This window comes from Papaver somniferum, chromosome 10 (assembly GCF_003573695.1).
Source record: "Papaver somniferum cultivar HN1 chromosome 10, ASM357369v1, whole genome shotgun sequence".
Taxonomy (NCBI): Eukaryota; Viridiplantae; Streptophyta; class Magnoliopsida; order Ranunculales; family Papaveraceae; genus Papaver; species Papaver somniferum.
The window spans coordinates 92,688,250-92,693,784 of NC_039367.1; the positions used below are offsets into that span (position 1 = coordinate 92,688,250).

The 5,535-nt window shown below is 36.0% G+C and overlaps 1 long non-coding RNA gene across 6 annotated transcripts; it reads right to left on the reverse strand.

Moving 5' to 3' along the window:
• Window positions 1–939: 939 nt before the first annotated feature.
• LOC113319432 lies at window positions 940–5,167 on the reverse strand. Of its 6 annotated transcripts, none has more exons than XR_003345459.1 (10): window positions 5,129–5,165; window positions 4,876–4,954; window positions 4,651–4,720; window positions 4,386–4,521; window positions 3,653–3,754; window positions 3,283–3,412; window positions 3,107–3,186; window positions 2,055–2,118; window positions 1,418–1,542; window positions 940–1,312 (listed from the first exon to the last, which is right to left on the reverse strand). It is a non-coding gene; the product is annotated as an uncharacterized LOC113319432 (long non-coding RNA). The 6 variants fall into 6 exon arrangements; XR_003345456.1 differs by having other exon boundaries at window positions 1,423–1,542; window positions 3,283–3,428; XR_003345454.1 differs by having other exon boundaries at window positions 3,283–3,428.
• Window positions 5,168–5,535: the final 368 nt, after the last annotated feature.

Sequence of the window (5,535 nt, forward strand, 5' to 3'; positions counted from 1 at the left end):
CTAAATTTGATTATGAACCCTCATCATCTACGGGTTTTTCTAATTATGGTTCTGCTTCGGAGAACGACTTAGATTATGATACTAATCAATGGCTTAATCTTCCTGGTCTAACTAATACTACTACAGAGAAATTAGATAAGGTGATGGAGGAGAATAAATCTATGGCGAATGGTTGTAATGAAGATGAAGATGGTATGGTTATGAGGAATGGATCTCCCTCTCTTCCACTTGAACCCAAAATTGATTATCCATCTTCGTCATCTATGGAAGTTTTCAATTATAATTCTGGTTTTGAGAACGACACTGATTATGGTATTAATCAAGAGGATTGGGTTAATCTTCCTGTGCTAACTGATAATTATGGTACTGATGGTGGCAATGTGTTTGAGCCTTTTCCTGACTTGATCGACTTGGAGTTCCAGGCGTTGAATAATTACGCAGGTAGTAGCTTTACTGATATGATGATCAACTGCTACTGAAGAAAAGACTAGTACTTAGTGCTGCTGACTGCTGAGTACATTTTTGTAATCTATCTTCTATGTAATTATTCATATGCACTAGCTAGTTTCCTAATGTTGAATTTGTAATGCAAGTCTCTTGCAGTGATAATTTCAGATGTGCTGTGTAATTCTTTTGATTCTAGAATTCATGGTTCATCCAAATGATTGTATCAACTTATTGAGTCCGACTGGAAGACAACTCTTGTGTTTGCTGCCTGCCAGATGATAAGAATGTAATCCTCAAACTTGCTTTCATCTCATGTCCATTTAGGAATTCATAGTCTATTTTTTGCTAGAATTTACCTGAATTTGTCATTCTTTTTGAGGTCGTTTAATTTGCTGCAGAGAAGTTTGGCAACCACACAGTTTCTCATTTTCCTTTTGTTTGGTTTGTATCATAATAAATGCTAATCTACCTTGACTTTTGAGAAAAAATACATTCTAGGAAAAGCTTAAATTGTTTCAGTTGCTTTCAACAGCTTCACATCATTTTTTTCTGTTCAAATCCACAATTCATTAACTGCACAAACGCAACAGCAAGTATATAAATCACACTCAGATTTCCAAACACAAGAGGCACAAGCACAAAATGTGCAATGAACGATAACATCCATCAAAACAATAAAAATACAATCTCATTCAGCAATGTGAACCCGGACACCTGTGCATCTTGACAAGCACCGTAATCATATGAGCAGCGACTTCTGAAAATATTCACCTCCTGCTACTCCTTTTTAGCACCATAACTAATCAGTAATCAGTAAATTACTATGAAAAATAGGCTATTGGACGGGGTTTGAGTTGAATACTGACTGCAAGTAAAAAACAGATATGGGTTTTAATCTCAAGAAACCAAACCATGATTAAGTAGACTAAGATCAAAGAATTTGATAATACAAGAACTAAAAATTACAAACCTCACATTCAAAGATATCTTGGGTTTGTATGTCAAATCCCGTTCCCTGCCACACCACATAGCACACTAATTTGCAGCTGCTCTGCTCTTCTTTCTTTGGTCATAGGCACAACTACTTCTGTCTACCTAAAAAGTAAAGATATATAGACATAGCTCTTAAACTTGCTAGTATTTAAGCTTGAATATAAGAGCGAGCATGCTGGTCTAACTTAGTCAGCCGTTGCAAACAAAAATTTAACAAGAAAAAGATAGCTTCATTCCTAGCCATGGCTAGGAATACAGCCATTCTCGGCATCCAGATTTCCATGACCAGAAAATCAAATAAATCTGAGAATCCTTCACATGGATATCACAGAAATCAGAGGAATTTGGCAAACATCTTATACAAAAGTTGCGTGTGATACCAAAAGTATGACAAGTATAAAACACATTTCCTACGTTTCAAGAACAATAATAATAGCAAGTATATAGCATTTTAAACAAAAATTGAGATCTATGCTAAAGAACTATTACACCGTGTGTGTATCTATAATCATTGCTGAAACAAAAACAAGATAGACGTATTTAAGTTGGAACACTGAATGAAATTTACATTTAAGAACCATGGAAACGAAAAGAACTCTTAAGTTTTAAAATACCTAATGGACAAACTTGGTGAACCCACGACTAATGCAAGGGGATGGAATGCATGGTAATACACACCTGCAAAAAACAACACCAATGAGTATCTCTATAGACTGACCTTAAATAAGGCATAACTCTAGTCAAATGATTAAATGCAGATAATTCAACAACGAGAAAGAAGATAGTAAACTCCAGGTATTGTCACCATATCGTAGACTCATTGAGTTTCTTCTGTAAACCACACAAATGCCATACCAGAAAGTCACCAATAGGAACAAACCGCCACATGATTTGAGCAACTCAGACTATATAACAACTATGGCTACCTATACTTAAAATAGGAAACTCTTCATACTACAATAACCATATTGGCTAGTGACTGAAGACATGAGTCCTCTGGGGAGTGTAAAACTAGAAACAGAACGCTAGATGCACGACATGATATGTAATCAGTGGGCCTTTTTCTGTTCAACTTGTGGAAAAGAAAATCACAGCAAATAGAGGCGTTCTGTTGAGAGCAAAAATCAGCTTGTACCAGGTCAGTAAGAGAATTGATGGAAGGGCTATTTATATTACTGCATATTTATTCCTGTATGACTTGAACACTGCAGTGGCATGAACAAAGAGCTGTAGAATTTGAAACAACTCGTCCCTTAACATGAACAGAAGTTGAAACGAACTAGAATAACGACGTGCTTGCAATGCATCTTAAACAGGCGATGATGAAACAATATCAAAATTTGCAAAAATCTTCAAAATTTATTGATTTTTTCCAACTTAAAATAGTGAGTACTGAGTAGGTTAAACTTATCAACAATATATGGGAAGGTCAGACAACTCAGACCAAACCATCTACCACCAAGTATGAAAGCTACCCTAGCCCAATCAACCGGAGTTTTTAACTCAACTGTGCCGATGCCAATTGGTCATCTAATCAACCTTTAGACGTTCAATATCACTTTTAAACAAGACATATTCAGGTTCGAATGAATATACTTGCTAAGTAGGAGTGCTAGAAGTAATAAATGAAACGGTGGAACTGGTAATAAAAGTAATGGTAGCTAACCTAAATGCATCTTGAAGCTCTTTATTGCCAGGATCCAGTTTCAAACCATTGGAAAAGGCAGCTGTTGCATCATCCAGTCTCTGCGCCAAGTGCAGCAAAGATTATCAAAAAGGATTTCTTTAAATAAAAAGAAAAGAAGAAAATTAACCGACAAGGGAAAATTGACGAATATGTACATTCAGCAGTTTGAGTGCTATGTCTGCCCTATAAAAACCCTTAGGCCAATCTGGTCATTCCAACACGCATAGAGCAGCATCTTCAAAGCCAAGATCTCCTTTATTTAAATTATACACACAGCACAAACTCCTGTGGGGTAGCACAGCTGCATCAGGTTTCATGTTGAGTTAAAAAATGTGCCTCTGCGTAAGAACTACACTACATAACTTTAAAAAATCAACTGATATGTACAGTTAAGTTTCTTAAAATCATGCATTATTCAAGGAAGGTATGACGGTTTCTATTCCACCTTACATTTAAAAGCAATCACTAAACTCAAATTCATTTAAACGCTTAACTTTAGAGTGTTTCCAGTTAAAAAAAAGTTACCTTTGAGTACCAATATACTGCCAGCCAATACTCCTTCCTCTGGACTGCACTTGTTTCCTCCGATTTTGCCTTAGGAAATTTCTCAATTGCTTTAGAAATCATCTGCCAGTAAGGAAGATTTAACACAATACATTAGCTAGAAAACTTTTTATAAACTACATATTTAGGAGCACCACTTCATGAAAGTTGGAAACTGCTGAATGCCAACAGAAACTACAAGTATGAAATGATAGAAATGTTAATGGCATGGCATACACGCTAGTAATAGTTAATTCATAGTATGCCAGTGAAAAGATAGCGAAGTCACTTTGGCCCCAAACTTCTCGGAAGCTGCATGCTTCATTATTCCATTTAAGTTCCAGTAAACATACGATGGAATTGGAGAAGTCACAAGAAAAAGAATCTCAACAGTCAACACCTCGACGATTACTTTTAATAGCTGCAAATTCTATTGGCTTTAGGTTGTTCTGTGACAAGAAAAAGTTTATTTTGCTTCTTTTCATATTAAGCAAACACGATTGAGAAACTAAACGAAGGATTGTGTTTCTCTAGCGCAAGAACGAGTCAATCGCTTTGATCATTCAACTCAAAGTGGCTCATGGAGCTTTATAAAGTGAAATGAGAAGCTCATTAAGTACCACTAAAAAACCTTTGAAGTACCATTTCATGTCAGATACAACAGATGATGCCCACAAAATGAACATAGGCAGAAAGTATAATTAGCTTACTATACCTGTAATATATTTGGATCTGCACCAGCTTCAACCAGTAGCTTAATGATTTATACTACCCTCCTTTTCGGCTGCAAGTGATAGAGCTTTTATTCCATCTGGTCCACCATTTCAATTTGGATCAACACCTGCACCTCCCTACACAGATGAAACAATACTTGCAAGAATAAGTTATACAGTTTATATAAGAAACTCAGAAATGGTATAATAATTACACTGAGGCACCCAAAACCACAAGCAAACACCAAACAAGAGAAACACCATCACCATAAACATTTCAATTAGATGTCCATGCAATTGGAACCAAGAAAAACATCGAAAGTTCCCCAGTATACATCTGAATCAAGAAAAATAAATTTAGCCTGTATTGATAAAAAAAAATGAGACTGTACAAAATTCGAAAAGTGAGAGTCTGAATCATATAAACTACTCTAAAAAATAGATGTTAAATTGGTTATAAAGTCCAACAAGAATGTAGAAAAATATTTCTACCTTCAGTAATTGCTCCGCGCATTGCCAAGATTGGGAATGGATAGATGCATGAAGAGAAGTAACGGAAGATCAAATTTGGCTGCAAAGATAAAACAGAAAGTAGATTCAGTGATCCTCTTGCATAGAGAGAAGAAAGAGAGGATAAACTATGGAAGTAAAAGGAATGAATCTATGTAATTACTTTTTCCACATAACTCTGAATATCCATGGTAGGAAGAAAAGAGAAGAAGAAGAAGAAGAAAAGGGCTTTTACCTCGGGGGAAGAAATGAGAAAAGGAGGAGAGAGTTTTACCCCAAAAAAAAAAATAAAAAAAGAAAAGGAAAAAAAGGTGCGCCAAGGATTTGACCACGGAGACCAAGGACCAGAGGTGTACCACGGTAAAAATGGTGAATCTGACTTATTACACCGGAGACCGGACACGAAGGTCATTAAATACCAGTAAATTTTATGGAAACATTTGGACCTAGTTTGATATTTACCCATAGAGGCCGCGTAACGACAATTACTGGTACTCGGTTCAAATAACTCCGAACTAGGCATCCCAAAATAAAAAAACAAACGAGTTCGGTAATGCCACGTGTCTCAAATAGCTTCCAATTACTCGTGCGAGCAAAATCAGGCATCAGACGAATAAAAAACAAATGATGTAATATCTAACT